This window comes from Anomalospiza imberbis, chromosome 2, assembly GCF_031753505.1.
Source record: "Anomalospiza imberbis isolate Cuckoo-Finch-1a 21T00152 chromosome 2, ASM3175350v1, whole genome shotgun sequence".
NCBI lineage: Eukaryota > Metazoa > Chordata > Aves > Passeriformes > Viduidae > Anomalospiza > Anomalospiza imberbis.
The window spans coordinates 28,755,593-28,779,140 of NC_089682.1; the positions used below are offsets into that span (position 1 = coordinate 28,755,593).

Genomic DNA, 23,548 nt, shown 5'->3' on the forward strand with positions numbered 1-23,548 from the left:
GAAGCTGTTTCCTGCAGACAGTTGAAGTATGGCTATGCAGACATGAATGAGTGGGTACACAATCCCTCCCCTACAGGGAACCCAATGACACGCCTGAATGAAATGCCTTTGCAAACCTCTGATCTGGGTCTGCATCTGAAGTTGAATCCTGCAGGTGCCTTCTCCCAAAGAGTCTTGCCAACAGGTGAGTTGGGGACCTTAGAGGGAGAAAACCTACCTGGATCTTAAAAACCCTCCCCCAATAAGACAGACATGAACAGCGCGTCCCATCCTGTGTTTAGGGCACATCAGTCTCCCTGCTGAAAATACCTGATAATAAGTAGGATTCTGACTGTGAGGGAGGTCCTTTCTGAGATGCCGGATCAGGACCACAGTGAAACAGATAGGCTATATTATTTCAAACAAAAGCTGCTCTTGAATAAAAATCACTTGCAGTTACAAAACATGAAATAAAAGCTGCCCTGAAACTGAAATTGTCCTTGACTCGATGCCGCATACAACTGAAATTGCCACTAAATTTAACAGACCAATGCTTAGCATTTAATTGCCCCTGAAAAGACATCACTGTCAGGAAGGCACAGTATCAAAACCCAAATCTTTTCGTTTTCATTCAGGGCTTCCTTTCAGGTAGCAGGTACCTGCTTCTCCAAGCTGTGACCTTGACCAGACCAGAAGACAGAGGTCACCTGCCTGTGCAAGAAAGGATCCCACCATGGTGTCACCTCTATGTTGAGGGGGAAGGCACCAGCTGCAAGGCACCTCTGCATTTCTCCTTGGGGAAAAAAATCTTTTGCTTGGGTCCGGAGTGACATTGGGGAAACAGAGTAGAGATTACTTCCTGATCCCCCAGGGCTGAAGGATTGATATTCTCCCCCACCCCTTCTTGATGGGTGAAGCTTTTCTGGAAAAGATACTGAAGCTTGTGTGATCTGTCTGTGACCACATTTGTGTGACCTGTCTGCTGAAAACACATTTTTCATAGATCTGGAGAGGTGAAAAAAATAGGTTTTTGCGTTTATCTACTTTTGCATGTGCAGAAGTACAAATCTTGAAAAAAATTGAATTTAAAGAGTAAAATGCAAAAATTTGGATCAGATAGAAAATTCTGCAATGTTGATTTTTGGTAAACCTTGAAGTGTTTTGACTTAATTTTTTCCTGATGTTTTTGGTCTAATCTTACTTAGATTTCAAAACAGAAACTTACTTTCAGTTTGAAAATTACATATTTTCTTTTGAAAGTTATAGAAAGCGGATATTCTGATAATTTTTAAAAACATTTTCCAATTGTATTTGAATATGGCAATTTCATCTTTAAAATCCCATCTCCTCCCTAAGGCTTTGCTTTTGACAAATCTACATCTTCGAGTGAAAAACACATCGTGGAACACTTCCCAATTTTGCCTAATATTTACATCTATTCTTCTCTGAGAATGTGTCACAGCTGTAGATCAACAGGAATCGCATAGAACACGGTTGATTTATGGTCAAAATAATATTTTTAAATCAACTTGTATTTAAGAGTAGTGAATAGCACATGTCCATATACCAGCAATGTATCATAAGGATTTTGTACCACTTTTACATTTTTTACATTTCTTTTGCATAATTATACATGATTCATGTGTGATTGTAATTTTTACAATTATTTTACATAATTACATGTTATTAGAGCTGAAATTTGGGCACAGTTAAAGGCTGCAAGCCAGATCCTCAATGTTTCAGGCACCCACCCTGATAGCATCATCTGTCTCCTGAGACAGGCAAATTGGACCAAAAGGGACTACTGTCCACTGAAATTAGAACAACCCCAGAGAGATACATGACTGTGAAGTGGCAAGGAAAAGGAAATTGTTTGTCACTGCTGCTTTTATCCTTAGCTGCAGATTTGGCTTTGTACGGTGCTCCTGGGGAGTTGAACGAAATTCATGGGTAGCTGCACACTGCTTTCCTGCATCCTTCCCCACTGCCTTCATCTCTGGCCCCCAAACCACAGGTACTTGGATGCAAGGCAAACCTACAGAGGGACTTCCGTTTAGTCCCAGAATATTGATTCCTCTGCCAGAAAAATCACATTTTCAATGCGCATGGTAAATAAGGGGAGGAAGTGTCCTGCATGCAGCAAAACTTGGGGCGTTTTCTTCACCTTTGCCAGGCATGCAGGCATTTTCTTCATTAGAGAAGTTGCTTGGTGGGACACACTACCCTCTGTGAAGGTGAATATTAACCACAAGTTTAGCTCCTGGCCTTTGCTAGCACCCTATTTTTGGCTGGCTTTCTATTCCTCAGAGCTCGAGAAGGTCTCTGTCATCTGAGATACATGGGGTGGGTGAATGCCTTGTTTCCTTGACTGGATTATCCCTCATCCCTTCTGCATTTTAAGAGATTTGGTGGGCCCTTTAACAGCTTCTACCTGTTTTAAGACCTGTGACAGGAGGCTGAATGGTTCACTTCATGCAGCACCATTCGCCTGCCATTTCTGCCCACAGTGTTGACATGATTTATGTAAATCATAAAATGTGGTGGGGTGACCTCACGAGTGTCCAGCTCTCCTCACGCACGTCTCTGGGCAGAAGAGCTAGTATTTATAAACAGTGGTATATTCACATCTCAGTAACCTGCTTTATTTACACTGCTTGAGCAGGGCTGCTACTGCACAAATGAAATATTATTCCCTGCCATGTGCATTTCGTTTCTCTGTCGGTTCTGTGTTTTCTTTCATGCATTGCCCTCCCTGTCAGTGAGTTTGTCGGCAGCTCTCCTCAGCAAGGGGCTGGGGAGATGGGAAGGGGGTGAGTGAGGTTTGCTGCCATTTCCAGAGCAGATGGTGACAAGCGAGTGTGGGACCCCAGAGCAGCAGACTAGCAAAGTCCACACTGGGGTTATGAGCTGAGCTCCAGTTTCTGCAGGTTGAAGGGGAGCAAGCCAGGGCCCTGTGTTAACAACAAGCTGGGCTGCAGCAGCACAACCTTTCCCCACAGCCAAAGCCATTGCCTTTGCTTACAGTGCTCCAGCCCATCACATGCTCCACTTGCTGTGCTGTTGCTGGTAGGGTGCTTGTTCCTAGGAAATCCTGGTCTTGGCTGTTCTTTGATTAGAGTAGGTGAGAGTTAGTCAAGCTGTAATCAAGCTTCTTAGGCATCTGGATTTGGTTGAACCAGCTGGAATTTTCTAGCAAAGTCATCTTTTTGCAGTCAATTTTAAGGAGATCTTTTTACTACAGCCTCCAAAGAGTTCATGATTATAAATTAAGAGAAAAATGTCTTCTCTCTCAAAATAACCACAGTAATGAACTCAACCATAAAAACTGCTTATCACCCTTCTGGTTTGGGGGCACTTTTTTCATTTTTAATTTTTATCACTAATTTTAAAAGGGAGAAAAAGGTTTAATGTTTCTTAAAGTATCTTGTTTAAAGTTGTGTCTGGCTCATTATCTCACCAACTTCTGCTGTTTTTGAAAATGTGTTTTTTCTTTTCATTTTCTCAACAAGATATTTACGGTAAATATTAACTTATGAACAAGTCAAGAAAATCGATAGCTGGAACTCTATCAACCTCAAAAGACTGTGAGCATTTCAAAATGAACTCCAAGGCCTGAAAGTCCAGAGGAGAAAGAGTTCTCTATTGCCTTTACTGTTGGAGAGGGAAAAGTGTCTCATAAAAAAAGCTCTATTTCTGTAAACTGCGTATACATGACTCTTCTAGCAGCACTTGGAACAGCACCTAAATCATGGGGCAACAAGTGTTCACCAGCTTTTGGATTCAGACGCAGATTCTGGCAATATCTGGCGGTGTGCAGGTATGGGACCTGTGTTTAGGTGGATCCTCCTCCTGTCCTATGCTGTGGTTTCCACAGGAAGAAAATGCCTGTGTCTGGTGAGAAAGGGAACAGCCAGTGCTGTGAAACATGATCGAGGCAAGCAGGAAACACCTCTCCCATGTTTGTTTGAAATGAGAGCAGAGGCAGAGCTAAGGAAGGATCAGGATTTGGGCAGTCACTTATTTGTTTGGTACCCCGGGAAAGTTTAGCTGCCAACCCGGGGTCGCAAGCTGTGCGATGGGGGAGCAGCTCCGCTGGGGCCGGCAGGCACATCTGGAAGCAGACATTTGGCTTGCGGCTGCAGCCCATGTGTCAGGTTTGGTGCGTGTCTGGAAAAGTGTGCGGCAAGGACCATCACCCCCAGGACTGGGGAGGGGAGAGCGGGAAGAGCCAGATGGCTGAGAAAACTTGCTGAGGGAAAGTACTTTTCTCTTTATATTCTTGCAAATCCTTTTTTCCTGGCCCCCAAGTTCACAGCTGCATTTGCTTTCCTCTCATAAAGATTTCTTTTTTGTTGCTGTTATTCCCAGAATGTGATGGAGGAATTCCTGTTTGTTAAAGGCATTCGGCAAGGCTGTGGTAAGCCTCCCTGGTTTGCTGATTGAGATCACAAGGTAGTTTAGTTATTTGTCAAAATGCACTAAGTGAAACCTGGGCCCTCTTGCTTTTCCCCACCTTTCAGAAGGCTTTAAAGAAGGGTCAGATTCTGCCCTCCCTCCTTCCCTCATAGCAAACAGCACCTTTTTTTCCTGTCAGAAGTGGGATTGCCTTTGCACAGCCTGCAGAATCTGGTTTAGGGAAATATTGTTCAAGTACATAATAAATTATTTCAGAAATCTAAATTACACTGAAATGAAAAGTTGTCCTGTTGCACCAAAGGAATATTTGGCTGGGGAACCCCCATGATTAGTATTTGGTATTTTGAAAAATATCAATAATCTCTTCAGCTTCTAGTTGAGAAACTGAGACCATGTTGTAATTCTTACGAGATGGATTTCCTGCTCTCACTCAAGAGGTTTTCCCCATAAAGTATGGTAGGAAGTGTGTTGAGCCTCATTAACTCTCATCTTGTTGCTGAAACAGCACTGGAAACTGTTGGAGATGTATATTAGGCAAAACTGCCTTGGCTTGTGTGGACAGCAGTGAGATCAGGTGAACCAAGGTATGGTGAAAAGCAAAAGGAAATCAAATATGAATCCAGAAGGAAGTTTGTCTATGGCAGTATGTACTATACCCCATCTTTCTTATGTGTCAATACATCACATTAGATTCTCTTCCCAAAATCAGGTAAGAGTGAGTTGGAAACCGAGGAAGCCATTTCAGACCACTATCCTTTGAGATAGCTCCACTTTTATTCCTGTTTTATTTGACTGGCCACAAAATCTCTGTAATGTCTCCATAGATCTCAGAAAAAATATTTTGCTCTCTCCATCATCTGTTTTACCCTGGCACTGTTCTGTAGGTTTTTGTGGAGCTGCTTCACATTTACAGAAGGGTGAAGGAGAGCTAGAGATTTCACATTTGATATTTACACACTGGACATAGTCTTCATTTATCTCTTCCCAAGTTTATCTCTCAGTGAAACAATTAAAAAGTCACCTTGAGGATTTATCTCTGAAAACACTTCAGCACCTCCTAAAGAGAAGACAACTAGGGAACTAGCAGTGCTCAGAATTCAGCATTGCAAACGACTAGACTGCAATCCTGCACACATTCTGTCTATTTTATTCCCTGGCTCAGGGCTGGGATAGCCCATGTACATGACTCCAGATGCTAGCAATATAGAGTACATTGAAAGCAGAGCTGGGCCAAAATGTTCTTTTTGGACTTCTTCAGGAGTGTGGGAAAGTACAGATTAAGATTCAGGGTGTAAACTTTCCCCATTGAAAGTTTGATAGTTAGTGTGATTTCCAGGTGGAGTGAGAGAAAGTTGGGGGAAATCTGTTCTCCTTCAGTGTACTTACTGCATAACATGAACAGCCCCACTCTCTAACCCAGCAGCAGATATTGGGTGTTGTATACATTATATTGCTAAAAGAAGAATAACACAGTAATAATGTCCAGCTATTAGAGGCCTTAACCTTTTAGACCCGAGGGACTGCTCAGAGTTTTGTCTGAAGAGTGCCTGTAGGGGCAGGGTACAAATTTGCAGGTGCAAAGTAGTATTTGCAACTACAGATCACAAAGGTGCAAATGCCATGTTCTGCTCTTTTGCTCTGCCATCCGCCAGCCTGCAGGCAGAAAACAGGGCACTGTGCAGAGCTCTGGTAAAACCTGTGATCCTAATTATTTGTTAGCATTCCAGTCAAAGGATATACCACCTTCTGCTTCTGTGTTACGCATTTTCACTTTTTGGATGGGCTAGGACACTGCTTCTTTCTGACGGTTTCTGGAGTCATGACCTTTAAAGTCTGTGTGTGGCTTCTTGTTCCTTCTGCATCCAGCTTAGAGATTTTACAAATCTTCCACCAAGGGGGACAGATTACACTGACTCCTGCATTCTTTTGTGTTTGCCAAGAACTGTAATATTTACCAAAAAAATCTCTTCTTAATCTAATCCAGTTCACATGAATATCACATGAGACTACCTCCTGCAAGAGGCAGCCTTAAGATATAGTGCATGATTTTGTGCTTACTGTCTTCCTTCCCTTGTCTTATTTTTTCTTCAAATGAGCTATCTGAGCAAGAAGGGTGAAAAGACACAAGCCTTGGAGTGCAGACCTGTATGAATTAACTTAGTGGCAAGTGCAGATGAATACTTGCTATCCGGAGAGCATGGAGTACAGAGATTGCATTTATTAAACTTATATGGGTAATTTCCAAACTCCAGCACTGCCACAGCGCTTTGAGGGAAGGCTTGTATTGCTACATGAATCCCGCTTGTCTGCCAACATGTCTACCCATTCTGCAGGTGTATGTGTTACAGCCCAAGGCAAAAATATCCATGCCTTTCCCAACAATCTCATGGTGCTTCTGCAGGCCAGATGGTACCAATTTGAGGCCTATGCTCGGTGATGTAGCTGTATTGAGTTTCTTCCCTGAAACCAACAAAACCTGCTTTAGCATTTTGCTTGGATTAAAATATTTGTCCCTTTTTTTCACAGGGCAGAAGAGGGACTCCTGAAGCCACTGAAGGAAGGAAATCATTACAGGGTTCTACAGAAGTAGGTCATGTGCTACAGCTGCTCATAGTTTAAGAGGAAGAAACATGGGACCTCAAACATGGAACACGACTCCTTCAAAATGCTTGAGAGCAACCCAAGAAAAACATCCTCAGAGGCTTATTTAATAAACATTATCTATAATAGTCTCAATGTGTGCTCATGTTTCCTTAGGAGTTTGCACCTACTTCCCAGAGCTAACAAGATTCCAAAATAGAGCGCAGAATAATTTAATGAAAAGGATTTAATAGTTTGTGTTAAAGCTAATATGGTCCATTAGGAGCTGTCATTTTATAAACAATGAAGGTCTGTTACCCCCTCTATTGCCATAAAGCCATTCCACAAAAGGTTTGTAAACAATCAGTAATGATCTATAGAACATTCACAAAAGACAATTAGAGCCACATTTGAAAAATGTGCTTTCCCTCACATTTGATTTCTTTTTAAATAAACTTAAGAGGACTCTATATCTATGTAGTAGATGGATAAATGTATAGCATAAAGACCACATATATATACATATATATATATACACACACATATAGTATGTATATATATATAATGTGTATATATATATTTATTTATTTATTTATATGTATGCATATGTGGATTTCATTAGAAATCATACAATGTTCATTATCTTAAAAGCACTGCTATTTCCACAGTTTAAAAAAATGCCTAAAGTCAACTGTTAAATCAACTGAAAAGTTTTTAATTATAATCAAAGTGCCACTTCACTTCGGCTTTTACTTTTTTCATCAAATTTAAATTTTTGTGAAGACTCAACCTGTTTTCTTTTACAACTGTAAACACAGAAGATTATGGACAGAAACAGGGCCAGTTTTAATCAGTTTTAATTCTTCACAATGAGACTTAAAGTAAAATGTGTGTAATTCTAAAAAGGGACTCTCCAAGTCTTGGGGCTCCTTATGCTTGGTGCCATATTCTAGGCTCACCCGTGTGAGCCTAGAAGATGGCAACACTGTTGTAAGCCATAACTTGAAGAGGCCTGAGGAGAAGGACAGAGGAGCTCTCCAGCCCCTTCCCATGCCCCATGTTTTTTGGAAGCCAGGCAGGAATGAAGTACAAGAGAAATCAGACCTAATGACTACAAGGGAGGTGCTTCTCGTGTACAGTGAAGTAAGTGTTTGAAAAATTAGGTCCATAAAGTGTCGTTAATCCTTATTGCAGCATGATCTAGGAGGAGATTAAATAGTCAAAAGATGACTAACTTGGTAAAAGAAAATGGATACAACTTTATTATTTATAAAGTGAACTCCTCATTTAAACAAGGCAGCTTTTTCAAACTTAGATCCTTACTCAAGAAAACAGGCAAGAAGGAAATTTTAGTCTGATGTCATTCTGTTACATATTTACCTTACAAAGATTTATCGGAGCTACTTCTGCAAAGTTTGCCTTAGAACTGCCAGGTTCTTTAAAACCATGTGTCTGAAAATCCTACTAAAAAGCTGAGCAGAGACATGTATAACGAAATAGTAATTAATTGCAACAAGTGTTAAACAATCTTTTTGGAATATTTCATTAGTCAATATGTTTTGCTGCTTCCTTTTACAAATGGTCATTATTTGAACATCAGGTTGGGATAAGAGGGAACATTAAACAAGAGATCCTACTTCAAACACCATATAAATCATAAGGAGAATGAGGAGACTGTCTGTCTTTTCACATGACAGCAACACCAAAAAATTATAGGATAAACCCGCCCTAAGTGTGTTGTTTGGGTACTCCCTTCTTTCCTATAGCATGTAAAATTTCTCAGTTGAATAAGAAAGGAAACAGTTTTACATCTATATTACCAACTATTGTCAATGAATTAAATCAAAATTAATATTATTGATTTACAGTGCTGCCTTCCTTGGCTGTCTTCGTGACAGCACACTTAAGAGACCCAACACAATTTCCTTGTTGGTCAATGGACATATTTTAGATATTTTTAATATGAACCTCACTGAGTCAGATCTAGCATTAAATCCATGTCTAAGATTATTCAAATCTGCTGCTCTGTCCTAGGGAAAGCTGAAAGGAATTCACAAAGCATTCTAAATAGGACAGACATTCCTGTAATGGAAGTATTTTGTCAGCTTACACTGTCATTGTCACAGGGATAAAAGCACAAATCAGTTGTTTTCAAATAGAAGACATCCAAATAAAACTAATGCCCATGGACAGAGGTAGAGCCCAATAAAAGCAGCTGAGTAGACCTGTGAAGTCTGAGGATTCATCTGAGCTCCCAGAATCCAGAGATTTATGTAACTAAACATAGTTGCTTCCATCCAGATGTTTACATCACTTAAGGCTCCTTTTGAAGTAAATACATAGAAATAGGCATTTTTAGGAGGTACTTACTCAGCATCTCCTATGGCTGACATCTGCATCTGACTAGATGAATCAAGTTTCAAAACACCAATTTCCCTCTACTGATATTGAAGGGATCCAAGGAATCACCCTGAGGTGTCAAAGTATACAGGACAAATGTCTGAAACTAAGGATCGAAGGAATCCATCCCACAGTCTATTATAACAGTTACTAGGAAGGAAGTTAACTCTATCCAAGTTTAAACCAGGATAAGAGCTATTCTTGCAATACGAAGAAAGGATAAAGAAGCATATTGTGCCATTTCACATCATTTGGGGTAAGAAATATCTAGATTTTACAGTTCTAAGATTCTGTTGTACTATTGTTACTGGTCTTGACCCAGATAAATACTGGGTATGATGAACCTGTTTTAAGCTTGATGATATTTTCAGTACATTTGCAGTATAATGCAGTATTTATGTCTTTGACTTGGTGAGCATAGAGCCAGTCTCAGTTTCAAACATCATTAAAAGATTTCCTGCTCCCTGATACTTTTCAAATGAAAATTATTAACAAATAGATAATTTTACTTTTTCACTCAAATGGATATGATTTTAGTGTTTACTTACTTTCTAAAATCTCCATAAGATTGGAGAGGACTGAAACAGGAGATGAAGGATGGGGAAGCAGATTCCTGCGTTCACATTAGCTTTGTTTTCAAGGCATATTTCACTGCTTTAGATTTCTTTCTTCCCAGGTAGATAAAGAGAAAACAAAATATTGGTGCCAGAGACAGGTGCCTCTAATGTATTCTTGTCAGACATGCTGGGAACAGGAGAGCTCTGTTTTTGAGATACTACTGTTAGCTACATTACGTGGAGGTCTTGTTAGCGGTAAGCAGCAAATTGGTGTTTAGCGATGCAGCTGACAGCGCTTATTAATTTGGGGGAAGGGGAAAGAAATCTCCAAATTCTCAGGGAGACAGGCATAGTCTTGTGTGTCAATATGAGGAATTTATGCAAACATCCTCTCATTCTAATGAGGTAGAAAAAGCAGTACTGCAGAGACAGTAGTAAAATAACAGCTTATGCCCCGATTCAGGAAGCATGTACTTAAACCATCTTTATGCAGGACAGCACTTAATCCTCTGCTTAACTTTGATTTACATGGGTGCTTATGTGGTATCTCACATAGGGATGACTAAAGGCTGGGATGAGCCCTGCCTCAATTAATGACAGATACAGCTCTGGATTCATCTAGTAATGTTAATAGCAATAACAGTAACAACAATAGTTTGTGACTAGGTAGCTACTTTCATTTAAATTGATCACATAGTAAGCTGTACAAACAATAATGATTTAAGGCTCTCTGCATTCCTGAGTTGGGAGGAGGTTTGGGCCATTCACCCGGGGTAACAGAGCATGTAAAGATGGACAGTGTGGGAATCACACAACTGTGGTGCCTAAGATAAAGAAAGCAACGAGCTGGTCAGCCTACTTGGTCTGTCCAGTAGCTGATTCCCTGTGTGCTCACTGGCCAGTTTGAAGAAAATTGATAAATGGGAATCTCCTGTCTACAAAGACAGTCTGTAGTAAAATGTAGAAATATTGAGGTCTACTGAATGCCCTCCAGGCCATTGTGAGTCACAAGAATATCCTTTCCATTGTCATCATCTAATAATATACAAAGGGGGATTTAATTTAAGTTAACATCTTTATTTGAAACAAAAGCATTGCAGTTTGCATGACCAGTGCAAACTGCTTTTAAAACAAACCAATTTGGAAAGAACATAAGCATGAGATATGTCTGGTTTCTTGTCTGGGTTACACTCCAAAATTTGACGATCACACCCAGATGACTAAAATAATGAAGGTGATAGATTAGTGTATTGATGCATAATCACTGTCTAGCCTGCAAAACTTATGAACTGCAAGATTTTGAGAACAATTACTTATAATTAAAGCAATGCTGCTCCCCCCCACCAAAGAAATATTTTGTGCAAAACACCAATTAATTACATTTTTTCAGTGAGAATAGCTCTTAAATGGCTGTGCTGCTATTTATTTCTGACCACATTCAGAATTCTGAAGAGATATGAATTATGTATTGTTTAGCAGTATTATTTTGGGGCTGGAATTGTAAAAAATACCTCCTTCTTTTTCCTTAGCATCTCTTGAATGAATTAAAAGCTAACCACTTCCACAGGGTGAGGATATGAACTTACTCTTTAAATGATGAAAGGGAGTTTTTAGCCAGACAAACATTGTCTGATGAAGTCAGTCTATCCATCCAGCTTAACTATCTGCTTATTCATCTCTTTTTGATTTTCCACACCCCTCAGATAAAATTGGTGAAACTAAACGGTAGCCTTGTGCCGTGGAAAGAAGATATCTTCAATTGTGCCAAATAAATTTTACTACACTTGTTTTTAAAAAGCAAGAATGTGTCTTTTTTCAGACTAAAGCACAGTGTAGGTTTTCCTTTCAGTGGGGTTGAGGTATAGGGTTATAGCTGATTCATTATTAAAATATAGCTGAGAGAAAAGGTTTTCAGTAGTCTAGCTCTACATATATGAACTATTAATTCAAATGTGCATTAAAACCTGAGGTTGGCATCTTAATCCCAGTTCAGTATTTGAAACATCATATAGACTTCAAAGAGTTGTATGAAACAAAAGAAGATAGGAACCATCCATAGTTTGCTTTTTCTAAAACTGCAGCTTTACCTCACCAGTTCTGCACAAATAAACTCTATAGGACATCTTTAAGTGAAATAAAATACAAGGTCTGAGCTTTATTCTCAGAAATGTTGTACACATGCTATTCCCATCAAATCTTTTCAACTCTTCCCCTTCGCTAGATACCACTGATGCCTCTAAAAGAACTGGGTTTGGTAACCACATCTAACACCTTTCCTTCTGGCAGCTGTGGTCCCTGAAGAGATAGATAGGTCTCACTCTTTTTTCTACTTCAAAACAGTGAGTTTTCACTTCTGAAAAATGGACAGGCTTCTCCTGATAAATCTCTTACTGAGTTTGTATCACTGGCAGTGACATGAACTGATGTTTTCTCCCCAGAACCTATGTTCTGTATGAGTTGCCATCCTCATCTTGATAAGTGCTCTGCAGAACGCTGAAACAGTGTCTGCCAAGAGAGGAGCAAGGACTCCTCCTGCCTTCCCAGCTTGCTCCTGCCACCCTGAAATTCTGCCTCCATCAACATATGGAAGAGAAGCATCTTCTGATAATGCCCATGTACTCAACAGACATATGAGCAGCTGTACCCAAAGAAATGCATTTTTAGTACATCATAAATATCACACATGCCCTGGGAGCAAAAAGCAAGACAAAATTTCCTTTAAAATCAGTCAACACTCTGAGCGGAGAAACTTGTCCGTCTAACCACAGGCTCACTTGTGAGTGGCAGAGACTGAAATTATGGCCTTGATTCATTTGTGTTTTTCTGATCTGTCACACTGGGCTCTCTGCAGTAGCTCAGCCACCCAAGGAACGGCATGCTCGGTCTTTTCCGTGACCCACAGAAACATTCTCCATGTCTGTTTTGGCAGCTGGGTGTAACTCAATCTGCTATGGTATCCACGCTTAAACAATTCTACGAGTAAGCAAAACAGCTACTGTTTTCATCTTACCATGTTTTTCATAGTATCTAGATGTTGAAATAACACTGCCAAAAAATTGACATTTTATGCTTTGACAATGATTGCTCCTGATCGTACTCATGATCTCAGGCACAGCAAGGGGCCCAAGCCTTGGCTTCCCAATGTGTCAATCAATCCTCAGCACCTATCAGGCACACACACGCTGCCACCAGCCAGTAAGTTCAAGCACCTCTGCTTGAAAATAACTGCAGTGGCGCTGGAAAAGGAGGCCTGTTTTCCAGAATGTCACAAACTTGTGAAAACAATTCTGCAACCGAAACTGAGAATAGCCTTTGCAATCGCTACCCCTCTCAGGCAGCCAGCTCACTCTTGGGTGCTGTAAATACACAGTACTAAACTGTACCAAGGAACCATGATACAGTAATGTTACAGTAAATTCTGGTGGAATTGCTTTTGAGGTGCACCAGCCTGTGAAAGAGGAAGAGAAATGGGAGACACTCACATGTTCAAGGGAATGAAGAGGAAATACCTTTGCAACCTCACTTCCCTACCTCTGAACACAGCTCTCCTGTACTTTGTCTGTAGCCTATGGTGCCCTGGCAGCCCATTCATGCATAGAAAGACTTGGCAGAACACATGGTTACCCTTACACTGAATTCTTTCGCCATGTGTGTTTAATATATCTCTGTGATCTGATTCAAGTGGAGCAGATTTGAATACCTCATTATACGGAGACCAATATGTCTTCATACACACAGTAATTATATTGTTCATTCTGATGTTAGAACGCTGTATCTCTTGCTGGAAGTCAGAGTACTCGCATACATTTTTTAGTCACTTAGACATAAGTGACTATGCTGACATTCAAATTCTAAACAAATTGCTAATGAGCTTCCCCGCTTCTTTTTTTTTTTTATCTTCTCCCCAAAAGCAGATTTCTCAGCCTCTGAAAGAAACAGAATGGAAGAGCTTAAATGAGAAGACGCACGCACATGACTGCAGTCTAAGGAATAGAAGCCCATTTCTCAGCCAGTATGCACTGCCAGAGCTGTGTTGGCTCCTTGGGGAGAGGGGAAAAGACAGGAGAAGCAAGAGGGTGGAAATACTTTAACCACACTTCAGATGTCTACCTTTGTGCTTGGATTTTGTAATGAAGATTTATCTAAATCTCAGCAAGTGAGTATTTTCCCCTGATGGAAATGCTGTCTGAAGCAGTTGTTTCTTTCCTTTCTCTACCCACTACTCTTTTATCTTATTGTAGCCTTTTGGTTTGGTAATAAAAATTGTACTTGTGATGCAACTTAAGGTGTACTCTTCGGTGTTCCCAAGCAATGTCTGAAGGTGCCCCAGGACTGCAGAATGCACTCTGGATGTAGACACACATGGTAAAACAGATGACACCTTATGTGACCAGAAGTAGGTTTTGCAGTTTAAAGGACAGGTTTGAGACCATCATAGTGACTACCACAGGAGTGCCCTTTGAGAAATGTCCCTTTAATGTGACCTGTGGTGCCCTCACAGGTGGTGCCTTGGGCAGGCTGCAGGCATTCAGAGCTCTTAGTGCCCAGACTCCAGTCCCTCCATCACCACCTATGGATACAATTCCCTGTTACATCATTACCCTATACAGATCTGTAGCACTTGGGTTTTAATTGCTTGGCAGTCATCTTTTCTTTCCTTCCAGTACCTTAATACTTGAGGTCAGGTGTTGAAATGCCACTTGGGTTTCTGGGACCTGAATGTTAGCAGCTGGCTTTCACGTTAGTTCCCAAATCATTTGCCGTAGGGGGTCTGTATTCAGAGTTCCCTGTGACATTCATACCCTTATTATTATCCTGTGTTAATTAAATTTCATATTGTTCTTAATTGTGTGTGTGGCCCCTGAGACAATGGGAAGGATTCATTATTAAAAAGGCACAATTTTATTTAGTGCAGAATTCAGTGCTAAGAGAGACCTCACTTTACCTACCCAGGGAAAAGCAGCAATAGAAGGGAAACAGCTGCTGGCATATTGGTCAGGAGCAAAAACAGTAGGCAAGGCTGGAAGTGTTAAGACCAGTAAAGCAAGAAGAAAATTTAAGCCCATGTATTTAAATTCAATCTTAGACTAAAAGACTAATAATAACATGTATCATCCCACTTGTCTTTCACCAATGTTGTATTTTAAGAGAAAGTTTCTAGTGTAAAATTTACTCCATTTTCAGTCAAAAAATTATTCAGCTGCAGGAAGGAAAGGCATTCAACAGGATGGCTCAGAGCACATTTAATGAGCCAGGCAGGAATAACAGGCTCCCTTTCCCTCTTCCCTCTCAAGGTCTGCAGAGGACATTTGTACGCATAACTCTGGGCCCCTTGCTTGCTGATCTGCTCCTCCAGTGTGCTGAATTTCTTTCCACTTTCTGTGGGGAAAAAAAATGATACCACTGTGCAGCAAAGCACATAACTTCTTCAAGGAGTGATGAACATTTGGTAACAAAATTCCTTGTCAATCTATGTGCCTTGCTCCATGTACTCAGACTGTTAGCTTCTCTTCCTGGTGAAAACTGGAAGTACATGTTCTTTCTCTGCAGTAATATATTATGCACCAGTGATATTGTCCTAGATAAGCATGGCTTTCACAGGCTGCATCCTCTGGTCTATCTCCCTGTTTGTGGGAAAATAAATGAACACACAGTGTGTGTGCTTGTTCTCAGAAAATTCCAGTTGTGTTTGCTGGTTTTCATCTTTTTTTGTCAAACGGCTGTGGATGCTCTTTCATTGCTTCCCATACAAAAAAAAGTCCTGATCAAATACAGTGCATACCAGCTGGCAAAGGGATGGATTCCCAGCAGGCTTTTTGCATTTGATACACTCATGTATGTGAACAGGTTGATATGATTAAGGTTAGCGAATGAGAGACAATTCCAGACTTTTCTAATTTTTGTATAGCATTAAATATTTGCTGGTCCTTTTTATTTTGAAGCAGGCAGAATGCTATTTAATGTTCACAATGGCAACCTGATGGTTAAAATATAAGGGGCATTCTATCCTTCTCCTACCATTGCTATGACCATAAACCAGACCTGCAAATGGAAAAGAATACAGCACAAAATAGGATTGCATATCTATAGGCCCAAGTTTTAAAAGCTTCACTGTCGACAAGAGAAAAACTACATGGGTTTCATTTTCATTGCATTCAGTGAAAAGTTATTAGGAAGTGATCTGGGGACCTCTACAGCTGTAAAACCAAGGGCACCGAGGGGACAGAACTCAGTGTAGCCACCACATTGCAATTTGCTGGTTGGCTTGGGTCTCCTTCCAGCCGCACAGTATTCCCAGTTCTCTTTGTGCTGTACTCAGGAAGGGCACAAAGCTGTTTTCTTTCCAGACTATTTTACCGATGGGCCTGACTGCTTAATTGGTTTGGCATAGGATGCCAGAGCTCCACCATTTGTCTATGCTTCCTGTTTGCTTCTCGTCTGTAATTCAGGCTGTGGAGCGGCTCTTGAAAGTTTAGTGTGGTATGGTGTGGCAGATTGTGTAGCAGATTGTGTGGCTTCTTATTTGGTGACAAATTTGGTGTTATTTAGATGGCCTTAGGTAGCTCTTGACCCTCCAGCCCCTTGACTACTCATTTCCAGCTCCACATTATTGCAATGCTTTGCTTAGCCAGGTGTTTATGTGGCCATGAAGTACAGCAGTTCATTCATCTAGTGGGAAAAGCAGATCTTGCATCCCCCACCTTGTTCACTGTTTGGCTGTGGAGGCAGTTTTGCCAGCACTGCCCAGAACTCCAGTCCTGGCACTGAAGGACCACTTGAGGAACTATGGTCTGCACCAGTCATTGCTCCTTGGAAGCACAAGTCTGTGCACAGCACTCACAGCATCAGCCCAGAGCCTGAAATGCTTTTTCAGCTTTTGCCTGCAGGGATCAGAGGAGTGTTAGTATTAGTGTGATCTATTTATCTCAGCTGTATTCAATTTCTCTTTTTTCAATACAACATTCTTGGGGATGAACACACTTTAAAAATGGAAAAGTGGGATGTGCCAGTAAAACTTTTCTAACAAAAGCCTGTCAAGCAATATAAGGTATGTGACTGCATATGCACTCCTATGTATGTTAGCCTGAATGACACCAGAAAAATTATGCCAGGAGATTAATCCTTTTGCATTGCCTAGTTGTTCTTCGAAGTCAGGAGAAGGTGGTGAATGTGTTGTAAAAGACACATATTTTGTCAAAGTTGCAGAATTTGATTTAAATAAATTTTCCTCAATGATTTTTCTTACTTCTAAAACTGTTAAAACAGAGAAACTGAGAGATCTGGTGCAAAAGAAACACCAGGTTATGACTGAAGAATAGCAAGGGCTTAAGACAGATGTTTCATGGATGACAAGCTGGACAGGCACTGGCAAGGTGTGCTTGCAACTCAGAAAACCAGTGATGTCCTGGGCTGCATCAAAAGAAGCGTGGCCAGCAGGTCAAGGGAGGTGATTCTCCCTCTCCACTGCAATGAGATCCTGCTCACAAAATTATTAGAGGGCTGGAACTCCTCTCATATGAGGAAAGACTGAGAGAACTGAGGTAGAGCAGCCTGGTGAAAAGAAGGCTCCAGGGAGATCTTATTGCAGGCTTTCTGTACTTAAAGGGAATGTATAAGAAATAGGAGAACATACTTTTTAGCAGGGCCTGCTGCTATAGGGCAAGGGGTAATGGTTTTAACATCAAGGTGGGTAGATTCAGAGTAGATATAAGAAAGACATTCTGTATGATGAAGGTGATGAAACACTGGAACAGATTTATAGACACCCCATCCCTGAAAATATCCAAGGTCAGGTTGAACAGGGCTTTGGGTGACCTGAGCTAATTGAAGATGCCTTCTCATTGCAGGGAGGTTGTATGAGATGGCCTTCAAAGGTCCCTTCCAACACAAACCATTCTAGCACTCTATGATTCTACATTAATGTAAAAACTGTATTCTGTTTGTTGATTAAAAATTACAAAGCAATTGAGGGTCAGATTGTTATCTAACCTATCAGTGCAGCTCCATTGAAATCAGTTGAGGTCTGCTGATTTACAACAGTTCAGATCTAGTAATGACTTTCTATAACTTAAATTAATTGCTGCAACACATTTATTTTTGGCTTGAAGGAAGAATTTTAAGATCAGGATTGATTAGCTTTTTTTTCTAAATTATTAGAGCATCTTTAATTTTATTTCAAATTTGCTTTTACTATTGATGGTAGTTTTTTGTATCTTGTCACCATAATTTATCTGTTAAAAGTTTTTCTGAGTGTCAAATACTTGGACTATCTTTTGGATTCTCAGGTGACTAAGATAGGATTCTTTCTTTAATTAAAAAGAAGAAGATTGAGTTTCAGGGCAATCATGTTTTGATATTCCCATATGTATCTAAAGTCACTCAGATTAGGAGAACAGGACTTCAGTTTTTGAAATTAGACTTTGTTAAATTGGACTCTGAAAGTGCATTTCCCTATCTAACTAAAATATCCATGGTTGTAAATATTACAAGGTAAGCCCTCATCAACTCTGATAGATGCTAAATGGCACTGCTTTACTGTCTTGATTCTGACCCCATTTCTTACACTGTCAATATGGTGTAAATCCTTCAAACTCAATAGAATTACTCTGGGTTTAGACTGCCATAAAAGGCTAAAGTCTACCTCTACACCTTTACTCCCCAAAAGAAAAATGGTTTGTCACAGTAGCCACTGCAACCATAACCAGTAGATCAGATAATAGAAATTATAGTGTGTTACTGAAGTGTTTGGAGTTAGATTAATTTACAACATAAAATCTGACCTTTTGTTTTCCTAAATTAAAATACCATCTTTGGGGTACTCAACTTTACAAATGATTATAACCAGTTAGAATTCAGAGTCCGCCTCTGAGGCACCATATCAATAATATCACTGAATAATGCAGGGCTAGGCTTCCCTGGTTAAAAAAGAGAGTTGGTTCACAGTATGTGGTTAACATTTCTTCCAAAGCTCCCAGGAGCACAGGCTCAAAAGCCCATACTGTTTGTGGGACACTTTTGCTCCTCCCTCCTCATTCATTTCTGCCGCCCTGTCAGCGATGTCCCCCTCCCCTCCCTTTCAGGAGCCTGCAGGTCATTAGGCTGCAGGTCATTAGCCAGCAGACATCACTAGCTTACCAAGAAAATGTGTGCAAAGTAAACCAGATGCAGGAAGAAGGGAAGATAGAGCTAGTGTGGGTCAGCAGCACAGCCAGAGTCTCCATCTTCAGATTCCGCAGCTGGACTCTTAGGTCCCCTCTCCTGTGGCCCAACAGCAAATGCCCTGTTTACATCCTTCCAGTGAAGGAAGTATTTCAGAGCTTACCACAAGAGTTGTTGTTGAGATTCAAGTCCTCACAGTGACGCTGGCTTTTAATAACATACATATACCCATTTCTGTGGTTTCAAACATCCACATATCATACTTACTCACAAATAATTCTGCCTACCCTAATCAATTTCTTGAAAGGAAGTGGGGGGAAGGGATGTTGATAAAAATCTCACCCTTCTATTTGTACTCCTCAGGTTTTTCTGGTGAAAAACTTTGGCGCTCTAGATGATGGCTGAAAAAGAGTCACTAACTTGGATAGTGGTTAACATGATGGTTCTGCTGACCTTGATAGGTTTACCTGCCAGGACAACTGAGGCACTTGCAGAAACCACAAGCAAGGTCTTGTGGGGAAACCCATCATGGGATGTCCTATTAGCTGAGTGGCACTGGCAGTGAAACAGTGCAGTGAATGGCAGTTAAAAGCACAGTGAAAAAATATGCCTCTCAACTAATTTGTAACTGGAATGTCAAGAATACAGAAAATTCTGCTATAGGTCCTCTACCAGTCCTGATAGAGCCCAAGCTTTGTGCATCTGATATCTACATGTAGCAGAGTACCAGTCTTCCAAATGCACATACTACCTTGTGAACTCTCTCTTTCATTATTCCCATTTCAAACTGTCTGGCAAAAGTAATTCAGGTTGTACATTTCTAAATAACCTTTTCAACTCCTCCCTCAGCATTTCCTGAGAATAACAATAGTCATCTTCCTTGCCAGCTAAGGTGTGGTTCAAATTTCCATGAATGGTTTTTCTTTTTTGCTCTTTCCATAGCTGACCATCTTCCATTTACAGCATGCTACTCTGTTGCCATTATGGTTCCTTAGCAGCTCAGATCAAGTTCCTACCTGTCCTGTCACCAGGTAAAATGGCATTCTGCAACTCCTTATGGCAAGAAACATGGAGTTGTGAGCTCTGTTTGGAGCCTGGGTCACTGAGTAGGACAATGGGAATCTGCATGCCTCCACATCGATGCTTGTAGGATGGCTGCCATGACCAAGAACATCCTTTTCACTGCTACTTGCCAAAGACACAGAAGAACTGTCCTAGATGCAGTGTGTGCTTCTTTATTTTGGAAACAGGAAAACAGATGCTTCCCAAAGAAAACTCAAGAAGGATTCTCAGAACTAATTCAGCAGAGCTGTATTCCTACCCTCTGGATGAGCCAAGGCCAGTCAAAGTGTAGAGTGAGACAGCAGGTAGTGGGGCTGCAGCATGCAAATATCACAGATGGAATTCAATTTACATGTGCCACATATGAAGGGAGAAAAATGCATTCTGACCACTAATGCATAAACCCAGCACTGAAGACTACAGAACAGGTGCTACAGACAGATTAAAAGTACTCCCACAGAAATGCCACGGACTGCTCAGCAACATTGTGGATGCAGTACTTACCCCTCATGTTGAAGAGCTTTGGCCACATGTCTGTTCTTGATTAGGAAAAAGATGAGATTTGCTCAGCTGGTTAGAGCACGGTGCTAATAGTGCCATGATTGCAGGTTTGATCCCTGTATGGGCCGCTTACTTAAGAGCTGGACTCGATGGTCTTTGTGGGTGCCTTCCAACTCAGGATATTCTGTGACTCAGAATATTCTGCAATTGATTTCTTGCATGAATATCCAAAATGGACCAGTAGTTGATCCTGCCCAGGCTGCTGGCTTTGCCTGGAGTCTCATTTAGAGTGAGCAGAGCCTGTGCACGTGCTGCGGAGGAGCTGTTCGCACCCAGCTAGAGCTGCAAAAAGCAGTGGGCACCTGAGACAAGCTGCCAGCAGTGGAAACCATCAGCAAGGAAGTCTTCTGTATTGCTCAGTTTGTGATTTACTCTGGACCTGCATTTAAAAATACTGAAGGTGAGCGTGTGATTCAGGCAACCTCATACCCCATTCCTGCTCAGCACTAGGCAATACTTCTGCTTCCATCCTCTGACTGATCTCATGTGGCTGAAACAGGCAAAGATAGTAGTTGTTATTATGTCATGTTTACATGCATTTATGTGGGGTAGAAACAGGGGAGAAAAGAGTGATTGTGGTCAAGTGAACTATTGTAGGATAAAGAGAGATAAATAATTCAGCTTCTCATTACAACTGAAGAGTGCAGCTTTCACAGAGATGACAGGGACTGTCTGTGTGAATTGGTATTCAGTGGCTGTTTAGTAGCCATAGCATGTAATCTAGCATTAGTATTAACATAAATCAGTGGCAGGAATTAATAATATTTCTAAAGTCTTATATGATAACTGGATCCACACTATATTGTTTTGTTCTCTTGGGCATTTTAATGATCATGTAATAGAAATGTTGGAGTAGCTGAGATATTCTTTATAAAGCTCTATGAAAGGTCTTTAACACAATGTCTTTAGCAGACAGTTTTGATAGAATGTGTTGTAAAAGAAGAAATATACCTATTTTGGTAATATGAGTATGTTTCATTAGCTCAGTTCACAGCAATATGACATTACATTTAAAAAGGAATACAATTAATAACAATGAGAGGGGTTTTTTTAGCTCCCAGAGTATAGCTGGAGGAACTGAGCAAGGTGTCAGGGCAATTAAATAGAGGGACTGTATTACCATTGTCTGAGCACTCATAACATCATCCTGTCTCGATATGTTGAATAGGGGATTTCTTTGCAGTAGGATTCTTAATTTATTTTGATGTTTCCTATAACTTGGATGATAATAATAAGATGGACTTTTTTATTCATCTTTAAAAATGTACAAATCTTAGGGATTAGCATGTCTGTAGATCCGTATATTTTCCACTTTCCATAGAGTATGGAACGATTACATTAGAGATACACACAATAGCTTCTCAGCCTGAACTTAATGGCACCATCATATCTGTGCCATGGAAAAGTACAAAATACTGCCGGTGCATGTACAGCACATGGATTAGATAACTGCAGTCCAGGGAAAAAGTTATACTTTGAGACTATTAAAATAATCAACATGAGTATTATTTTATTCAGCTTTAACCTTTATGTTCTATGTTAAATGACAATGAAACCAGTGGAACACAATCCTTCCCAAGAGTAATGGTACCGGGCATTTCTTTCATCTCTAAAGAGGTTTCTTAATATCCTGCAATCCTAAAAATGCTATTTTTCCCTCACTTCAGGTCAGATTTAATAACAGTAACAGGAGATAAATTGATTGGGCTCAGCCAAGCTTTTGGCAGCCCTGTGGATGGCAGGCAGGTATCTCTCCCCTCTCAGGAGAAGCAGCAGCAGAAGGTATAAGGGCCATTGCTGTGATCCCCTCAGGGAACCAAGTCCTACTCCCTAGGGACGTAGTCCTTTCTGTGGCGCTCACTTCTCTTCTAGAGGGTCTTCCACATGGCCCAGTCTGTTCTGCATGTCTGGGTGGGAAGGCCAGGAGTCCTCCTTGGCCCTGGGAATGGTGGCAAGGAAGCAAGGAAGCCACATGAAGTCTTTGGTGCAGCAAACACTGAAAAACATAGGGTTGCTTTGAGAAGAAGAAGCCCAAAGTGCTCCACAGGGGGAGCTCTCTTCTGCAGGGGCAGCTCACTCGTACTGCTCATACTTCCACGGCAGCAATAGTTATGTGGGGAAAAGTGTTAGGCAGATGCCAAGGCAGAAGCAACCTTCCCCTTTTGCCCACACCTCCACGCGCCCCATTTCATGGGTGCCTGGCAGAAGTGCACCAGAGGCTAATAAAAAACACCATCCCTGGGCCCACAGGGAATTAATGAACAACTCCACAACCATTCATGAGTAACATTATAACCCAGCAGGAACAGTTTCCTAAGCCAGGGAGCTCCAGGTGACTCCTTCCACAGCAGCGCCCGGGTTAATGGCGCATGGCGCCAGCCGGCCCATCCCGTCCCTAGGCAGCAACTGACCTGGCCCTGCTTTTAAGCTGCCACGTATGCAGTGACACACGGCGCCTCAAGCGATTAAATTGTGAGGGCTGCCCTTCCCTGCTCGGTGTTATTGACAGACCCATCAGGGGCAGTGATGCATCGGCACCTGCTCAGCCCCAGTGGGCCAGCACAGGACAACGCGGCTGCCCAGCCACCATGTTGGCGGAGAGGCCTTGCGCCCTCCCATCGACCTGCCGGGCCTCGGTGTTATTGACCACTCCAATTTGCAGGAATTTATGGTATTGATGTGGGGCTGATTAACATTTTGTGCCACAGCAGTTCAATACAGGCTGGTAACAGCTTTTAATGATTAATTGACTTTTATGGTTCCGCCTGGGCGCTGTCAAGCTGGCTGTGAATGGCGGGCACGCGCCTCCACAGCCACTCTCTCCAGTGGCACCG

At 41.3% G+C, this 23,548-nt stretch overlaps 2 long non-coding RNA genes across 2 annotated transcripts; both read right to left on the minus strand.

Moving 5' to 3' along the window:
* Nucleotides 1-11,991: 11,991 nt before the first annotated feature.
* LOC137468503 (uncharacterized) lies at nucleotides 11,992-19,816 on the minus strand. The gene is made up of 2 exons (XR_010995976.1): nucleotides 19,434-19,816; nucleotides 11,992-16,813 (listed from the first exon to the last, which is right to left on the minus strand). It is a non-coding gene; the product is annotated as an uncharacterized lncRNA (long non-coding RNA).
* A 569-nt stretch (nucleotides 19,817-20,385) lies between these two features.
* On the minus strand, nucleotides 20,386-23,532 carry LOC137468504 (uncharacterized). The gene is made up of 2 exons (XR_010995977.1): nucleotides 23,126-23,532; nucleotides 20,386-21,204 (listed from the first exon to the last, which is right to left on the minus strand). It is a non-coding gene; the product is annotated as an uncharacterized lncRNA (long non-coding RNA).
* Between the last annotated feature and the right edge of the window lie 16 nt (nucleotides 23,533-23,548).